A 20337-nucleotide genomic window follows, 5' to 3' on the forward strand; every position below is an offset into this window, starting at 1 on the left:
AGCATAACCTTATTAGCATTAGTCAATTATGTGACAATGATCTTGAAGTTATCTTTAGAACTCATACATGTGAAATAAAGCAATCTGACAAAATCCTTTTCTATGGATCAAGGATAAAAAATGTATATGTTATCTACTTAGATGAACTACCTGCTGAATCTTGTTTTGTTTCTCTTGAGAAAGACAAATGGATTTGGCATAAAAGGGCTGGACATGTAAGTATGAAAACTATGTCAAAACTTTCTAAACTTGATCTAGTTAGAGGATTGCCTGACATTAGTTTTGATCTAGATAAAGTATGTGAATCTTGTGCAAAAGGAAAACAAGTTAAAAGTAGTTTCAAACCAAAAGATTTTGTCTCATCAAAAAGACCTCTTGAACTACTTCACATAGACTTATTTGGACTTGTCAAAACTACTAGTCTTGGTGGCAAAAACTATGGTTTTGTCATAGTTGATGATTTTTCAAGGTTCACTTGGGTACTATTTTTAAAACACAAAGATGAATCTTTTGAAGCTTTCAAAACCTTCTGTTTAAAAGTTCAAAATGAGAAAGGCACCAATATTGTCTCTATAAGAAGTGATCATGGTGGAGAATTTGAAAACTCTCAATTTGAATCATTCTTCAACAATAATGGGATATCTCATAATTTTTCTTGTCCAAGAACTCCTCAGCAAAATGGAGTTGTTGAAAGGAAAAATAGAACTTTACAAGAAATGGCAAGAACAATGATAAATGAATCAAATGTTGAAAAATATTTTTGGGCTGAAGCCATCAATACTTCTTGCTATATCTTAAACAGAGTTACCATTAGAAAAATCTTGAATAAAACACCCTATGAACTTTGGAAAGGAATTAAGCCAAATATTTCTTACTTTCATATTTTTGGATGTTATTGTTATATTTTGAATATCAAGGACAATTTAGGGAAGTTTGACTCAAAATCAGATAAAGGAATATTCTTAGGTTACTCTCTTACCTCAAAGGCTTATAGAATATATAATCTGAGAACACAAGCTCTTGAAGAAAGCATGCATGTTAAGTTTGATGAATATGAAGATCTGTCATATACCAAAACTTTTGATGATAAAGAAGAAGAAGAAGAAGTAAGAAATGAACAAAATAGAGATCAATGTCAAGAATCTACACCTCAACAACCACCAAAGACATGGAGAACTGTTGGTTATCATCCACCAGAACAAATTATAGGAAATACTGAGGATGGTGTAAGAACTAGAAGAGCTCTACAGAACAATGAGAATGATCTGGCAATGATCTCTCAAATAGAGCCAAAATCAATTAACGAAGCAATTATTGATGAATCTTGGATTGAAGCCATGAAAGAAGAGCTTCTGCAATTTGAAAAGAATGAAGTTTGGAATCTTGTACCACCTCCACAAAATCACTCAATCATAGGAACAAGATGGGTTTTCAGAAACAAGCTTGATGAAAATGGTAAGGTAATAAGAAATAAAGCAAGACTTGTAGCTCAAGGCTACAATCAACAAGAAGGTATTGATTATGATGAGACTTTTTCTCCAGTAGCAAGATTAGAAGCTATTAGAATTTTACTTGCATATGCATCACATAAATGTTTTAATCTCTTTCAAATGGATGTAAAGAGTGCCTTCTTAAATGGTTTTTTGAATGAAGAAGTTTATGTACATCAACCCCCTGGGTTCATTGATCAACATAAACCTAATCATGTTTTCAAATTGACCAAAGCTCTCTATGGACTCAAACAAGCTCCAAGAGCTTGGTATGAGAGATTAAGTACATTCTTACTTAAAAATGGTTTTTCTAGAGGCAAAATTGACACTACACTTTTTAGAAAAATTGATAAACATGATTTACTTATTGTACAAGTATATGTTGATGATATTATTTTTGGTGCTACTAATGAAAAATTGTGTGAAGAATTTTCTAAGCTTATGCAAAGTGAATTTGAGATGAGCATGATGGGAGAACTTAGATTCTTTCTTGGCTTGCAAATCAAGCAACATGAAAATGGAATTTTCATTAGTCAAGAAAAATACATAAAAGATCTTCTCAAGAAATACAAGATGAATGAAGCTAAAATCATGTCAACTCCAATGCATCCATCAACAAGCTTAGACAAAGATGAAAAAGGGAAGGATGTATCTGAAAAGGAGTATAGAGGAATGATTGGATCCCTTCTATACTTAACTGCAAGCAGACCAGATATTGTCTTTGCAGTAGGCCTATGTGCTAGATTTCAAACATCACCAAAAGAATCTCACTTAACTGCAGTAAAAAGAATTTTCAGATATCTAGTTGGTACACCAGATGTTGGACTTTGGTACCAAAAGAAATCACATTTTGAGTTAAAAGCATTTTGTGATGCTGACTATGCTGGTGACAAAGTTGAAAGAAAAAGTACAAGTGGAGCATGTCAATTTCTTGGTGAAGCACTTGTAAGTTGGTGTTGCAGAAAACAAAACACCATAGCACTTTCAACAACTGAAGCAGAATATGTATCTGCAGCAACTTGTTGCTCTCAAGTCATCTGGATCAAAAATCAACTTGAGGATTTTTCATTAAGGTACACAAATATCAAAATCTTATGTGATAATACTAGTGCTATTAATTTATCAAAAAACCCTATTCAACATTCTAGATCAAAGCACATTGAAATCAAGCACCATTTTATTCGTGATCATGTTAACAAAAATGATGTTGAATTAGTTTTTATTGATACTGAAAATCAGCTAGCTGATATTTTTACTAAACCATTGGTTGAAGAACGTTTTAATTTTATCAAAGAAAAATTGAAAATCATCAGAAATCCAAACCAGGTTTAAAATTTTTTTTATTTCAAACGTTCTCAGAACGATCTCATATCTGCAAGTGATGCAAGATATTTGAATTTCTCTTGATAACCGTTGTTGCCTTATTTTTAGCTTTTTGAAATAAATGCTTCTGATAAGCATTAAAAGAAATATATTGAGCCTCTCCCTTAACAAGCTCAACAAATGATCTCCCTTCTCTCTCTCTCATTTTTGCTAAAATCTAGTACACTAAACCACTATTCAACTTTATCATCAAGTACATCTAGACTCTACACTCTTCCTCTTCCCCAAGCTTCCACCTCTTTTTATATTCACCTAATCTTATCATTTCATCTCATCTCAACCAACTCTTTCTCTCTTCCATCAAAATGGCTCGAACCAAAAATCCAGGAAGAAGAAGCACTAGAGTGATTCCTCAACCTTCATCTTCATCAAACTCCTCCACCTTCATCTCCACCAAGAACTTCTGATTTTGTTTCAAACCCTCAAAATCAAGAACATGCAACCATTGATGACTCAACCGAACCCTTAGATCTTGAACCCATCTCAACAATTCATCCAAACACAAACCTTGAACCCTCCACTGAACCACCTACTGAACCTTCTGAGAACAATCCCTCAGATGAAGAAAACATTCAATTAACCCAAAATCCAAAATCAAACAATGATGGAACTGTCACTCCTAATCCCACCATTGCTGTACCTAGCCAAGCTGATACTCCTCCTGTCTTGTTCAAATCAAAGAAAGCCAAATCCTTTGATTCCACAAAGATTAGAAGATCATCTCGAATCATGTCTGGAATTGGGTCTGGAAAGAAGCTTGTCATTGACAACACTGTGCATGTCATTCACAATTCTGACTCTGAAAACACTATCTCAGATTCAGAACTTGACAAAATTGAGCTTGAACCCCTCACCTCTTCAAAATCTGTACCTGCCAAACAATCTCCTATTTCAATCAAAAAGACTTCTGCTACTGCAATCAAAGCACCTAAAAAGAAACTACCAAGAAGGAAAAGGCAACAAGATGAACTACTTGAAGTTCCACTCATTCATCCAGAAGAAGAAGCAAAATTTGAGCAATATTGGAAGGTCAAACCTGTTGCTCCTGGAAGGGTTTATGATTTTGATGAAATATCCAAAGGAGGAGTAAATCTGCTCAAGTATGTTGAACCACTTGGTTGGACGAAATTTTTTCAAATGAAGGATACCATAATGCCTCTGTTGGTACAAGCATTTTACTTCAATTCCAAGGTGCATCCAAAAAAGGACTTGATCATCTCCAACATCAAAGGAGTAGAGATTCATGTTACTGCAGATACCATCAGTAATCTCCTTGAGGTAAAAAGAAATGGAATCACTGTATATGGAAAGAACTGGTATGCTGCTCAGTTTGTAAGCAAGGATGCTTTGATAGTTGAAATGTTCACTGATGAAGGAGCTCATAAAGAAAAGCCTCCATCATCCATGCTCAAGAAAGAGTACAAAGTCCTCCACAACATGTGTCAACACTCAATCTTTCCAAGAACAGGAAGCATGGACAAGGTAACTGACAATGACCTATTGGTTATGTATCATCTGTCTAAAGGTATTCAACTTGATCTACCTTACTTGATACTTCAACATATGATGACTATTGTGAAATCTGGAATTAAGAAAATTGCTCTGCCTTATGGAATGCTGCTCACTAGAATTTTTAGGGATTACCATGTTGATGAATCCAAACAAATTCTTGAAAATCAGTGGTTTACTTTTGGTACAAAAAATTTGAATCATATGAAAAAGGAGATTGAATCTGGAAACACTTCCACTGATATTGGAAGTAAAAGGAAAAGGATTGAACTTGAAAGCAATTTGGATTTGCTTGCTAAGGCTTCTGGAGAACAATCAGAGAACGTTCTCCCAACTGGTGAAAATGTTGATAATCAAAATATTGTCTCTGATTCTCAGCCCAACATTTTGAACTCATCACTACCCTTAGGATCAACCTTTTCTCATGAGATTGAGACTACATCTCAACAAGCTGGAAAGATACTTCAAGGTTTTCATTCTACAACTACTCCAATGAACACTTCTGTGTTCTCTCCAATCATGACATCTTCTCATGGAAGCCTCCAATCCATGTTTAGCACTGATTTTGTAAGGAATTTGATAACTTCAAATAGCCCTGATCCTTCACAAGTACCTGTTCCTATCTTTTCTACTGGCTCACTACCATCTCTGCCAAGTTCTTTTGCTACTCTGGACTCATTTTGCTCATCTGCAAATGCTACTGCTGCTGCTACTTGGAACATGTTTACTGGTTTTGAAGGAAATTTTCATCATGAAGCAGGAACATCTACTGATCCTAGGCCTCCTAAACGCACCAAGATTGAAAAAAGGGTGTCAAAGATGAAAAAGGATTTGACACAGCTAATGAAAGGAATGGCTATGCAAAATAACATGCTCATGTACATCATGTTGGAATTTCAAATCATGAGGAATTGGCTGAATGAATGTGTTTGCACTCCACTACAAATTGTACCACCACCTCCCAATCCACCACCACCTGTTGAACCATTCCCACAACCAGAAAATTCCACCTCTTCTGATGATTCTAGCCCTACTGTCCCTGCATAATCCTTCTCTTTTGAAACCCCTATGTACCCTTTTCAATGATGACAAAGGGGGAGAATGAATTAAGGGGGAGTGAATTAAGGGGGAGATTTGATATATCTTTTTGAAATGCTTGATCATGCTTCTATTAACCTGTTTAGAGGGATAGATATTTTGGGAAGTTCTTTTTGCTGCTATAAGAACTTCTCCTACTATGTGCTTACTTTCTAAACTAGGATTTGCATTTTATCTCTTTGTTTCTCTTTGTTTTGAATCATTTTGTATTAATCATGAATTATAAATCATGTTGGATTCTCACATTGTGAGCTTGATGATTAATGAATTTTGCTTGATTCAAAATTATGTGTTTTTGCTCAATCAATTATGAAAAATTGGATGCTTGAATTGAGGGGGAGCTTGATAATTAAAACACTAAAACAAGTTATTTGTGCTTACTGAATTGATTAAATCAGAATCCCATTTTAAAACATAATTCAAGAAGTTTGTCATCATCAAAAAGGGGGAGATTGTTGAGGCAAAATCCTAATTTGATGTTTTAAAGATAACAAACATCTTAATTATATTTTAGATGTAATTCTGATCTCATTGTTATCTAACAAGTGCTCTTGAGTGTTTTAATTAGCCAGGAACAAATAAGCTTTTAAACATCAATGATATTCATTGTGCTTTGGCAAAAAGAAAAGCTTCAGGATCAGTCTGAGAATGATCTCTCGTCTGAACGCAACACTCTCATGAACAAGATTAAATGCAAAAGGACTTATTTCATTAAGTCAACTATGTACAAGACAAAAAAGCACTTTTATCTTGGTTTTAACTCACAAGATCACAACAGTTCATGATCAATTAAGGCAAGGAATATTTTTGGAGAAAGTGACTTTCCTCTTTGGCCATAGTTAAGGAACAAGCATGTGCAAGCATGATAAATTCTCAAGGGAAGATCTGATTAAATGTCTCAAGTATGCTGAGATCATTGTTTCATAGACCAATAAGAAAGGGACAACAAGAGTTCAATTGATAGTTGGCATGTACTTGCATAAGGAATTTTAAATGAACATTCTCCAAAGATATCACATTTGTTTAAAGAGAGAATGTACTTGGAAAGGACGAATGAATAGTTCTACAAGGACACTACAGCTGCATCCTCTCCACATTACAGCTGGTATTAATCTTGCATCATATTCCCTTTGAAGATCAAGTGCAAACTTCGCCCAGACTGAAGAACATTCTGAGAATGATGCTGAGAATGACTGTCCTTTGCTTTTGAAGTTGCAAGCTCACCTACAGCTGGCCAAAACGTGCTAAATTAGGCTCTAACGGATATACTTGGTGAGAAAGGAAATAACAACTATCCACAGCCCATTGCAAGCTGTCTTTGCTGGCCTTTCATTTGAAAAGTTGAAGAACTGCAGAGAGAACGTTCTGAGAATGAACAGTCTGTGTTTATTTCTTCAACAACTCAGCATGAGCTGTCCTTTTTGAAGCAACTAGCCGTTGCAAAACTTCCTTTGGGACCAAGGAACTGAAGACTCAAGGTTCAACTATAAAAGGAAGGCTTTGGCAACATTGAAGAGCAAGAGTTTAAGCTACAACAACACATCTACTTGTCTTTGTGATACAAGTCTTTCAAGCTCTTCTTTGAGAATCTCTTTCACTCCAAATATTGTAATATCATACTAGGATCAGTATACCTTTGAGTGAACTTTGAGAGATTCATTGTAACTTGCTATTCAAACTTAGTTTGAGTGAGAAAGCTTTAGATCCAAACCATTATCAACTTATAAAAGATTGGCTCAACTCAATACGTAACTATTGATTGAGTGACACCTCATAAAGTCTAGGAAGACTTAGGTAGATCAAGCGAGTGAAGCTTGGAAGATTTTGATCTAGGATTAGATCAAGGAAGAAGTGTATTTTGAGATCGTTAGTATCTCTTAGTGGACAATCTCACAGGAGCGTGGGGACTGGAGTAGCCCATACTATTAAGGGGTGAACCAGGATAAATTTGTTGTGTCTTTTCTTTCCCTCACTCTTTTATTTATTTAAGCAAACACAAGAACACACAAATCACTCATTAATTATCTGTTTGCAGTTCTGAGATTGATTTGAGAACGTTCTCCAAATCATTACCTTTATATGTTATTTATTCTAAGATCATTCTAACGTGTGTTTTGGTTATGTATTTTTAAAAGGATAATTTTTAAAAGGTTCACAATTCAAACCCCCCCTTTCTTGTGAAAAAACTTTGCTACTTCAGTTCCCTTGTTCATCAGGCTAATTGATCTTAACTGTTGATCAGAACAGGTGGATGGCCAGCTATAGTCCTTAGGTGCAGGTGGTAGACGACGGTCTGAGCAGCTTTACCACGGAGGGGGGGGTTGTACCTGCAGGTGCTCCGATGCCAAAGTCAGTGAGGGTAGAGAGCAAGAGAGATACAAGAGAGAGAAGTTAGAGAGAGAGAGTAATTATGGAATGAATAGTGTCTACCTTGCTCTCCCATGAGGGAGAGTATTTATAGCCCCCAGCTCTGGGCCAAAGGTCCTCTTAATGGGCTGGATCAGCCAAGGCCCATTAAGAGGGACTGCCAAGATATCACCCTTAGATGGTGGGTAGAGTAGTAATTTTACCCTATCTTGGTGGAGAGGTTGTCCCATGCTGACATGGAGGTGGTTGGGCAAGCCATGTGGACTTTGTGAGGGTCTAGGTGGACTAGCATTAGTCTAGTCCAGAACAGGAGCCCCCCAAGTCGTTGCTCCTAGGCATAGGAGTGATGACTTTAGTTATGTGCCCAAAGTGCGGAAGGAAATTTCCTTGCAACCTCTCTTGAACAAATGTGGACGAGGAAGGTGCTCGTCAAAGCCTTGCTCGTAGCAAGTGCTTGCAATGTTTTGCTCGAATTAACTTTTCGAGGATGTTTGCTATTTTGCTCGTAATTATGTTTACGGGGAAGTGTGTTGCTCATATCTCCTACGAGGAGATGTTGTGTTGGATTGAATAGTTGCTCGTTGCTATAGCGAGGAGATAGCGATGAGAAATGTTGTTGCTCGTAACGATGACGAGGGGATATTATATAAAGGGAAAATGCTGCTCGTTGCTGTGCCGAAGACGATAGCAACGAGGAGGTTTTTATAAGTGTGACCCTTTGCTTGGTGGCTTGCTCGAGTGACATCCGGGGAGATTTACTCGTTAGGAATGTGAAAGGGTGCATTTACTGCATTGATTTTTACGAATGAGTGTAAAGACCGTTGGATCATAGCGCCCTTTCGGTTTCTTGGTTTGATCTATAAATAGAGGAGAAAGTGAAATTCACTTTAACTTTTCACTCTCTCTCTTCACTTGGAGCTCTGGATATTCTTTCTGAAGTTTTAAGTTACTTGTCACATCGTTCTTCAGATTTTCTTCATATTCAAGGTAATTCTTCTTATTTTCCTTGTTTAGATCCGTTTTCTGTTGCTTTTGCCCGATTTTGGATGTTTTTCTGCAAATTCGTATGAAGAATGCCATGAATTTATGAACAATTAGGATGAATATGCCGAGCACTGTATGAACTTAGTGACGGGGAGCTTTTCTCCCTTTTGAAACTCTAGGTTAGATAACTTAGTGCCGGGGAGCTTTTCTCCCTTTTGAAACTCTAGGTTAGATAACTAGTGACGGGGAGCTTTCCTTCCCGTTTCAAACTTTTGACAGTTTTATAGGATGCGGGGAGCTTTCCTCCCCGTTTCAAACTTTTGACAGTTTTATAAGATGCGGGGAGCTTTCCTCCCCGTTTTTTAACTTAGAAATTCGCACGAAATTTGCTGTGAAAATTTCGTGCCGGGGAGCCTATCTCCCCGTTTTTTAACTTAGAAAATTCGCACGAAATTTGTTGTGAAAATTTCGTGCCGGGGAGCCTATCTCCCCGTTTTTTAACTTAGAAAATTCGCACGAAATTTGTTGTGAAAATTTCGTGCCGGGGAGCCTATCTCCCCGTTACTGTTTGCCTTATCCTCCTCGGTTTGGTTTTGTTTGCCATTTGAAAAGGGCTTTGGTCGGGGACAGCGTCCTCGTCCTATCCTGCGCCCTTTCACTTGAATTGCGGTGAAAGGGTGGATTTGATCATCGAATTCACTTTGTTTTTACTGCATTTCAGGTTGCACAATGTCAGATACCGAGGAGGTATTAGAGGTGCCCGGCCAGGAGAAGTTCAAGCTGGTCGACTGCATAACTGATCCTGAATTGGATTGGGTTGCGCCGGAGCCTCGAGGGATAGCTTCGGTGCTCACCTTTGATGATCATAAGCTGTATACTATAGTCGAGCAGAGGAGGCCGAATGAGCCCGTCAACTGGACAATGCGCTTAGCCGGGGATGACGAACGGGTGTGCTCGTCTTTCGATGGGCACGAATTCGCAATGTACGAGTATGTATTTAAAGAAATGGGGTTTAGGTTGCCGTTCAGCCCCTTTGCGGTGAGTGTTCTCAAGGCCTTGCAGGTGGCCCCTTCACAGCTTCACCCCAACTCCTGGGCGTTTATTCTGGCATTCGAGCACCTCTGCGTGTATAAGGATGTTCCTCTCAGCCTTCCCCTTTTCTTTAGGATTTTCAAGATCCAACGTAAACCGACGAGGGAGGAGGGACGAGCACCTCGCCAGAATTGGGTTTCGCTGAAGCATCACGAGGACGTTAAAATTTTTAAGATGTTTGTGGACTCGATCAAAGATTTTAAGGAGCGATATTACATTATCCGGCCAGAGTCTGATTCTGCCCGGGAAAATTTAGTGGATTATGAGGAAGAGGTAGACGAGCAGGGTGCTGTTCGTCGGGATGCCAACGGGCAAGTTGTAATTCGGGAAGTCCCTAAGTTTCCTCTGAGCTGGACGTATACCCATTTTCATAAGGAATCCAAAGAGTATACTATCGGGGATGCAGATTTAACACCCGAGGACAAGGCTGCTTTTGAGAGCTTAAAGGCATTCGTGGCCGGCTTTGTTCCGGGGATCTGGACGACTCGTAAAGGAGTGACTATAACAAATGCCCGTGGCGAGCCGATGACCTCTCCTCGGAACATTAATACTAGGACACTCCTCAAGTGTAAAAATGCCGGGGAGGTCAAAATTTGTCTGGGTATTCTTTCCTGTCTTTTAACTTAGGAAATTTTTTGATGAACTTTGCTAAATGTGCTTGTATGTTTTTCGTTACTAACTTGCTCGTCATTTGTTTGCAGACAAAATGGAGTCCATTGCCGAGCGGATATTGAAGGCCAAAAAGAATGAGAAGGCCAGCCAGTCGAGCAAGAAGAAAGTGGAATCTAAGGCTGCTCAGCGAACGAGGTCGGGGACTCCTTCTGCCCAGGTGATCCCGCATCAAGTAGCTGGTTCGGGCACCCCCTCCTCGTCTATTCGACCTCCTCCAGCTAAGAGGACTAGAGAAGAAGAGCCTGTGGAAGAAGTTCCTACGGGCATGATCGGACTGGAGAAATTCCCCGTTCCTCGGTGCTTTACCGTGGAGCGATTTTTCGAAAAGTACCCTCCAGAGGTTTTTGCCGCCGAGCGTTCAGCCATTCTCAATCAAGAGCCAGAAGTTCGCAAGCAGCAACATGCTCGGGATATGGCTGCTGTGATCCGGATGGTTTCGAGTTCCCTTGTTTTAGGTGACGAGCGCGATCTTTTGGCCGGGCAGGTGGAAGCTTACCAGACCAGGGTTGATCGGCTGAAGGGTCGAATAAACAAGCTGAAAGCTGATGCGGAAGATTATGAGGAGAAGAAGAAACACTGGGGAGACAAGGTTGAGGAGCACCGCAAAAGGGGCGAGGAGCTAACAGCTGCCCGGGCCGAGATTGAGAGACTCACTGCTGCCATGGCACCGGGTGAAGATGAGCACGCGGCTGCTGAGGGTTTGACTACCCGAGCAGAGTTGGTCAAGGTGATCGCCCAACTGTCCCGTGACTTCGTTGAGGGAACTGAATATGCTTTTAAGAATGCCGAGCAGCAGATTAAGCTCCTTAATCCTGAGGTGGATCTGGTGACCCAAGGCATGCACGTGAATGGTGAGGTCAAGGACGGGCAGATTGTCCTTCCTGCTAATCTGGTCCTTTCTGATGACGAGGAGGATTTTGGTGAAAATGAGGATCAAGTGCACGAGCAGCATGATGAGTAGATGCTTTTGTAATTTTCTTTTGTTTCTTTTGGATTTTTGAGGCCTTTGTGCCATGGTTATGTAATATTTGAACAAGTGGGCTTTTGTCCCCGTTTTATTTTTATGACATTTCGGGCAGGTGCCCGTTTATTCACTTGCTTGTCTATATAACTGCTCATTCTGCTCGTTTATATAACTGCTCGTATTGTATGCTTACATTTTTCCTTGTTTTTAACTTAGAAAAACTTGACGCTTTTGTTATTATTTGAGCCGAGGAGGGTGTCCTCCCCGTTTCAAATTTGGGTCCAATTTTCACCTTTGAGACTTGAACCGGGGAGGTTTGTTTCCCCCTTTTTAACTTAGTGAAATTTTATGCTGATTTGTCTGCCAACGTTGGGCCGGGGAGGTTTGTTTCCCCGCTATTGACATTGATGAAGCTTCATTGTTTGAAACTTGAACCGGGGAGTATCTCCCTGTTCTGAACTTAGGAATTTTTTAGTGGCATTGTTCTGCCAAAATTTTCCTCGTGCAGGTTCTAATGGTGCTGCTGTGATCGTTCGAGCACGTCAAGTGTTCGAGCAAGTTGGTGTGTTCGTCCGAGCACGTCATGTGTTCGTCCGAGCAAGTTGGTGTGCTAAGTTTTGCCTGTTTATTTTTGTGCATGTTTCGTATGCTTTGTCATATTTTTGCATGTATGAATGCTGTGCTCGTTGCTATTTTGCCGGGGAGGTTTTCCCCTGCTTGTTACTTTGTCGAGCACGTTTTGTTGAGGGTAGTTTCCTCTGTTTTGACTTAAACAGTTTAGGGAACTGTATAAGCACTTAGAGTTGTTTCTAAGTTACGCGAATACGGGCACGCTAGTGTACCCTTCTTCGCAACCTGAACCTCCCATCGCGAGCTGGGTGCTAGGTCATGGCACGGGGACGATGGGCTCGTTTCAAGAGTTATCCTCGTCTAGCAGGAGTTCCACTTCCCTTATGGTGAATTAGTTCCCCTGCTATGGCTTTTAGATGAGCATGTGTGCCATGGTGCCCTCCGTTGTTTAAGGTGCTCGACTCGTTGTGCTTTAAGTTCGAGCAGCCTTTTTTAATGTGGCAATAACTTAGCTGTAATATTGTTTCAGTTTTTGAGCATTCCAGGGTCGAGGAAGTTTCTTTCCTTTAAGGTCCTCGAGATAGTATGCGCCATGTTCTGTTTTGTCAATGACGCGATATGGTCCTTCCCAATTAGGTGCAAGTTTTCCCCCTCGAGAGTCTGCGTTACGTCTTAGGACGAGGCTGCCCACTTCGAATTCTCTTTTGATGACTTTGGTGTCATGCCGGGCAGCTATTTTTTGTTTGAGGGCAGCCTCCTTTAAGGAGGCCCCTGTTCGAATTTCCTCGACAAGGTCCAGCTCTTCTCGGAGTGCCTCATCATTTAGCTCCTCGTCAAGTGGTTGTTCAGTTCGACGAGAGGGTTCTGCAATTTCTACAGGGATAACTGCCTCTGTTCCATATACCAAACGGAAGGGGGTCTCCCCGGTTGTAGAATGTGGAGTTGTTCGATAAGCCCAGAGCACGCTATCAAGCTCATCGACCCACTTTGCTTTGTTCTGGTCGAGCCTTCGTCGTAATCCTCTCAAGATTACTCTGTTTGCAGCTTCAGCTTGCCCATTAGTCTGGGGGTGCTCGACCGAAGTGAAATGTTGCTTGGTGCCTATGGCAACAAGGAATGCTTGGAAGTCTTTGTCTGTGAATTGTGTTCCATTATCTGTGACTACAGCTTGTGGTATTCCGAACCTGGCTAGAACATTTCGTTTGAAGAAACGAAGGACTCTCAATGCTGTCATGTCGGAAAGGGGTTCAGCTTCCACCCATTTTGTGAAGTAGTCCACTGCTACTATTAGGTAGCGGTTTTGGTGATGTCCTTTGACAAAGGGACCAAGTAGGTCCATGCCCCACCATGCAAATGGCCAGGGGGAGGATAGAGATTTAAGGTCTCGAGGGGGAGCCAAGTGCATGTCCCCATGCCTTTGGCATTTGTCGCATTTTTTAACGTGCTCTTTAGCATCTTGTTGCATAGTAGGCCAATAATAACCTGCCCGTAATGCTTTCCTGGCAAGTGATCTCCCTCCCAGGTTTTGGGCATTGATTCCTTCGTGGACTTCACGTAGGACGTAATCAGCTGAGTCCTCGTCTACGCACTTCAGGAGGGGAATGGAGAATCCTCTTCTGTAGAGTTTTCCATCTAGGATGACATAAGAGCAGGCTCTTCGCCTGACTACAGCTGCTTCTTTCTGGTCGTCAGGAAGAGTTCCATGCTCGAGGAAGTTATATACTGGTGTCATCCAACAGTTTGGTTCCCCTATAACGTTTATGTCCAGACCCTTGCTCGGCTTCTCTATACTTGGTCGTGGGAGTATCTCTTGAATGACGGACTTGTTTCCGCCTTTCTTTTTTGTACTTGCCAGTTTGGACAGGATGTCTGCCCTTTTGTTATGTTCTCTAGGAACATGTAATATTTCAACAGAGTTGAACTTGGTGATTTTCTCCTTCACTAGTGTTAAGTATTCGGAGAGATTGTCGTTCTTGGTCTGATATTCCCCTAGCACCTGTGAGGCGACCAATTGTGAATCTGTGTAGATTTTTATCTCCTTGGCTTGCAAGTCTTCGGCCAAACGAAGTCCGGCGAGGAATGCTTCGTATTCTGCTTGGTTGTTTGAAGTTGGGAAGAATAGCGCAAGGGACACCTCAATGAGTATGCCATCCTCATTTTCGAGAATGATGCCTGCACCTGCTCCGGTGGCATTTGATGCTCCGTCCACAAATATTGTCCACTTATCTGCTCCGTCTGTTGCCAGAGGAGTGCTAGTCATTTCTGCAATGAAGTCTGCTAGCACCTGGGCTTTTAGAGCTTTTCTACTTTCGTAGCGAATGTCAAATTCTGAGAGCTCGAGGGACCATTTGAGCATCCTGCCCGCCATATCTGGCCGGCCAAGCAATGACTTGATCGGTTGGTCTGTTCGGACCACGATTGTATGTGCCAAGAAGTAATGTCTTAGTCTCCTCGCAGCATATGTTAGTGCAAGGGCTATTTTTTCAATTTGTTGATATCTTAGTTCAGGACCTTGCAAGGCTTTGCTTGTAAAGTACACTGGTTTCTGCCCTTCGTCTGTTTCACGAATGAGAGCTGCACTTACAGCCTCAGTGGCAACAGAGAGGTACAAGTATAATACCTCCTCGTCATTTGGTCGTGAGAGGACAGGTGGCTCGGATAGAGCTTTTTTCAAATGTTGGAGAGCCTGCTCGCACTCATCTGTCCATTCGAATGCTGCTTCTTTCTTTAGCAATTTGAAGAAGGGGAGTGCATGTTGCGCTGATTTGGATACAAACCTGGAAAGCGATGTTAGCATTCCATTAAGAGTTTGTATGGATTTCTTATCGCTCGGAGTTGGGAGCTCGGCAAAAGCTCTGCACTTGTCGGGGTTGGCTTCAATTCCCCGCTCTGTTAGGTAAAAGCCCAGGAATTTTCCTGCCCGGACCCCGAAGGTGCACTTCTCTGGGTTGAATCTCATGTTGTACTTTCTGGCCTGCTCGAACACCTTGCGAAGGTGCACGACATGGTCGAGCTCCTCGGGGGATTTTACGATCATGTCGTCCATATATACTTCGAGCATGTCTCCTATTTGTCCTCGGAATACTTTGTTCATCATCCGCTGGTATGTAGCTCCTGCATTTTTGAGACCGAAGGGCATTACGTTATAGTAATAGTTGCCCGACTCAGTCATGAAAGCTGTTTTTTCTCTATCTGCTACTGCCATTGGAATTTGGTTATAACCTGAGTAAGCATCCATAAAAGATAACAATTTAAAACCAGAAGAGTTATCAGCAAGTCTATCAATACAAGGCAAGGGATAAGAATCTTTAGGGCAAGCCCTATTGAGATCGGTATAATCGCAACACATCCTCCATTTTCCATTACTTTTCTTAACTAGTACAACGTTGGACAGCCAGGTTGTATATCTGGCCTCCGAAATGAAATTTGCCTCTAAGATGTCTTTTACAGCAATTTCAGCAGCCGCGGATTTCTCCGGGGACTGCCTACGCCTACGTTGTACAACTGGTAAAGCAGCAGGATCAATAGTCAGCTGGTGACAAGCTATGTTGGGGTCCAAGCCGGGCATCTCGGAGGCATGCCATGCAAACATATCAGCATTTTCCTTCAAACAGGCCTCAAGTTGCTTCCTAGCAAGTTCGGGGAGCCCAGTCCCAATCTTCACTCCCTGCTCGGGTCTTCTCCGAAGGGCACCAGCTCGAACTCTCCATCTGGAACTGGACGACGGTGCTCTTGACTTGCCTCGTCGTCTTCCTTCTTCTCTTTGCGGAGCTTCTTCTCATCCTTGTTTTCCTGTTTGGAAAAGCGGCTGTCGAGGTCGATGGAGCTGATTTCTGGCAAGGGCAGGGAAGTTGTTGCCTTGGACTTCTTGGGTTCGGGGAGCTGCCCGATATATTCATTTCCTTTGGAGGAGGCATTGAAGACTCTCCTTGCAGCTTCAATATCTCCATGCAGTGTGGCAACTTGGCCTTTGTGAGTGTAGTATTTCATCTTGAGGTGGGCAGTTGAAGGGACAGCCATTAGGTCAGCAATAGCTGTCCGGCCCAGGATGCACTGGTAGAGGGAAGGGCAGTCTACTACCAGAAATTTCACTTTGATAGTTTTTGAAGTTTCCTCTGAGCCAACAGTGACTAGCAGGTCCACGTAGCCCCACGGCTTAGTGGTTGCCCCATTGAATCCTGAGAGATCGGATCCAAAGTACGGAGTTAAGTAAGTTTCATCTAGCTGTAGAGTCTTGAAAAGTTGGGAATACATGATGTCGCAGGAGCTTCCTTGGTTGACCAGTACCCTGCGGACGTCCATGTTGGCCATGTCCACTCTGATGAGCAGGGGTATCTGGGAGTTTGCAGTTCCACCGGGCAGCTCCACCATATAGAAGGCTAAGGGCTTTGATTGCCCTCTCGGTTTGTCCAAAGTTGCATTCAGGTTGGAAGAGCCATCTATCAATTCTTCAAACTTTCTCTTGATGGATCCTACAGTTTGCTTGTCAAAACCTCCACAAGAGATCACCATAGCTTGGGCAAGTGCGTCCCATTTGTTCAGTGTGGGAGCAACATAGGTGTCGTCCAAGTAGTCAGGGACGAAGAAGTCTTCGGGTCTGGAGATGGCAAGGGCAACTGGCTTGTGCCCGGATTTATCTAGTGCAGCTTCTTCGGTGTTGCTGGCTTCAGCAGTCTCTGCCCGGGGAGCATTGCCCCTTTTGACATATTGTTTGATTTGCCCATTTCTAATCAAGATTTCAATGGCATCCTTTAGCTAGATGCAGTCTTCAGTCAGATGGCCGTAGCCTTTGTGGTACTTGCAGAACCTGCTCTTATCTTGGCCAGGCTTTGATGGTTGTTGTCTTGGAAATTTAATTCCTGCTTTAGTGAACTCAGCTGAGTTGCACTCTTTGAAAATTTCTTCACGAGTTTTACTAAGGGGAGTATAGTTGATGAATGTACTTGGAGGTCCACGGGGTTCTCTAGGCCTTTCGCCTCTTCGTCTGCCCCCTCCTCGGTTAGAGTGTTGCTCTGAATTTGATTGAGGAGCAGACTGATTGTTTCCTCCTCGTCCATAACGGGCAGCATCTGCAGCTTGCTGCTCTTCATACTGAATGTAAGCTTGTGACTTAAGGAGGAGGTCACTGAAGGTGCGTGGTTTTTCAATTCCAACAGCTCTTGCAAAGTCACTGTTTGGTCTAAGGCCCCTCTGGAGCAGGTATTTCTTCATGTCATCAGTTGTTTCTACCTGGACGGCTTCTCTGTTGAACCTCTCTATGAAACTGCGGAGAGATTCATTATCACCTTGAAAGATGGCGTCCAGGACTGCCTCAGTTTTTGGCTGCTTGCGGGAAGCAGTGAAGTGTCTACATAATTGATCGGTCAGGTCCATCCATGAAGAAACGGAACGAGGAGCTAGGCTGTGGTACCATGCCATAGCTCCCTTTCTCAATGTAGTTGGGAAGATTCTGCATCTAATTGCTCCACTGACTCTTAAGAAGTTCAGGGTAGCATTGACTGATGCGATGTGTTCATCTGGGTCAGTAAGTCCGTCATAAGATGGAAGAGCAGGTGGTCGTTCAAATCCCTTTGGAACAGGTGCTTGACAGATGTCATGAGATAAGGGGCAGCGAGGATCCTCCTCTTCCCCTTCTTGTGAGTCGAAGGGAGGTGAGCCCTCACGATCAGGAGTAGGACTCCTGGAAAATTGGTCAGTGTGATAGCTGCGGCTTACTGGCTGCCCTTGTTTGGCCATCAAGGTGAGTCCTTGGGGAGAATGACGACGAGGTGGTGTGCGGTCGACAGTTTTTCCTTTCTTTCCATTCGGGGAAGCCAAGCCCTCGCGGGGAGGGGAGGTATGATCCCTCTTTCTGCCAGGCTGCTCGATCCTCTCAAGAGCAGGTCGTCGTTGTTTGACGAGTTCCTGTCGAGGAGGGGAAGGAGAAGCACGGTGTCTTCTCGAAGGGGAGCTTCTAGAAAATCGTTGGTTCCTTTCCAAACGATCAAGTCTTTGGTTCTGCTCGTCCATGCGGCGATTCTGGCCCTAGAGAGCATCATTGGTTTGCTTGAGGGCAGCGATAAGAGCTGCTAGTTCGGCGTTAGTAACCGAAGAGGCTGATAAGTCTGTCTCTGCTGGCTTACCCTGCTCGGTAAGGGGGAGCTTGCCAGCTTGCTTTTCTGTCAAGACGACCAGATAGCCGTCCTCGGAGCCCCAGGAGAGGTCCTGCCCGTCCCTGGAGTCTGACTCGGGGAGGGCCTGGTGGTCTGAAATGAGCACAGGAGATAGCACTGTATTCCGGGGAGATGCCCGGAGTGCTGCAGTGTTCGTATCTTCAATGTCGTTGTTGAAGTGGGACGAACTGGCCATGATGAAAGTTGGATGATTGGTTTTGGTCTTTAGTTTCTGGACGAAATAAAGAAGGGGAGAACTCAGTTCCCCACAGTCGGCGCCACTGATCTTAACTGTTGATCAGAACAGGTGGATGGCCAGCTGTAGTCCTTAGGTGCAGGTGGTAGACGACGGTCTGAGCAGCTTTACCACGGAGGGGGGGGGTTGTACCTGTAGGTGCTCCGATGCCAAAGTCAGTGAGGGTAGAGAGCAAGAGAGATACAAGAGAGAGAAGTTAGAGAGAGAGAGTAATTATGGAATGAATAGTGTCTACCTTGCTCTCCCATGAGGGAGAGTATTTATAGCCCCCAGCTCTGGGCCAAAGGTCCTCTTAATGGGCTGGATCAGCCAAGGCCCATTAAGAGGGACTGCCAAGATATCACCCTTAGATGGTGGGTAGAGTAGTAATTTTACCCTATCTTGGTGGAGAGGTTGTCCCATGCTGACATGGAGGTGGTTGGGTAAGCCATGTGGACTTTGTGAGGGTCTAGGTGGACTAGCATTAGTCTAGTCCAGAACACTAATATCCTTTTATTATCCTTTCTTTAGGCTAATATCTCATCTAATTCAAAAGATATTCATTATACAATTTAGATGGTCCCTTGAAATAACGTAAGATGGTCCTTTTAATTATTGTATCTTTAATTCCTTTTTATTCTACAAGCTAGAATATCTTTATTTTTTTCTCCTTCTTTTTTGAAAACAAAATTGACATTGAAAGTAGAATAAGGAAAAACGGAAATTCATTCAATCGATAGGTAGTCATAAAGATAGCAAACAAATAACAATAACAACACAACACTCAAACAAAATAACATAAAACACACAACATAAAAGCAATATCTTAAAAACAACAAACATAACATGATAAAATAGCTGATTATTATCACTTCTTCTTCGACGGTCCAGCTCCCTCGAATTGGCTCGCTGCAATAGCATGCTTGGTTTCAACTAGGGTTTGACGCGCAGCTAATAAATTATTGCGCTCTTCTATGGCGGTCCTCACCCTTGCCTCTCTTTCCATCTGGGTGGGAGGATGAGCAAGATCAGCTTGAAGGTATTGAATATATTCCAGAAGCACCATCATTTTTGCATCAAAGTTGGCAAGTTCATCGGCCATTTTTGTTAGTTAGAACTAGTAGAAGAAGAAGAGTGAAGAAGAAGAAGAAGAAGAGGAAGAGTGAAGAAGAAGAGGAAGGGTGAAGAAGAATGGGTAACAAACAAACAAGAGGTATATGTCCTTTTATAGGCAGAGAGAGATGGACACATGCATACTCCTTAGTCCTTAGTGTTATAATACCTCGGTCCCTAATTATAAAACCCCATTAAAAAATTGTGGAGATTAAGAAAGTGAATCGTGTTATTAAATGTGTTGACAATTGATATTGTTTTTACAATTTTATCCTTCGAGAAAGATAATGAGTTATTGTTTTTTTAAAGTATTTATTATAGATTGTAGAAAAATATGTAATTTAATTAGGGGTATGTTGGGAAAGAAATAATTAATGTCCTTGAAAATATGAAAGAAGTCTTATAAAAAGGGAAAGATTGAGGGTCTTATATTTAGTTACGGAGGTAGTATTATTTATTTTTTGGAAAATGCTAAACAGTGCCCCGGGGCATTGGTTAAGAGAGCAAAAATAGTAATTTAACATTGAAACTTGTGCAGTCAACTCTTAAAAATTTAAAAAATGTTATTTTTTATTTAAAAGTTTCTTTTTTTGGTTTCCTTAATCAGTGCCCGGAGGCACCGGTTAGCATGACCCTTATTTTTTTTGGTAATATTAGTGATTTTTTGTGTTCAAGAGTGTTATATTATTTTAATACGCTAGAAATGAA

Source organism: Trifolium pratense, linkage group LG5 (assembly GCF_020283565.1).
Source record: "Trifolium pratense cultivar HEN17-A07 linkage group LG5, ARS_RC_1.1, whole genome shotgun sequence".
Lineage (NCBI taxonomy): Eukaryota > Viridiplantae > Streptophyta > Magnoliopsida > Fabales > Fabaceae > Trifolium > Trifolium pratense.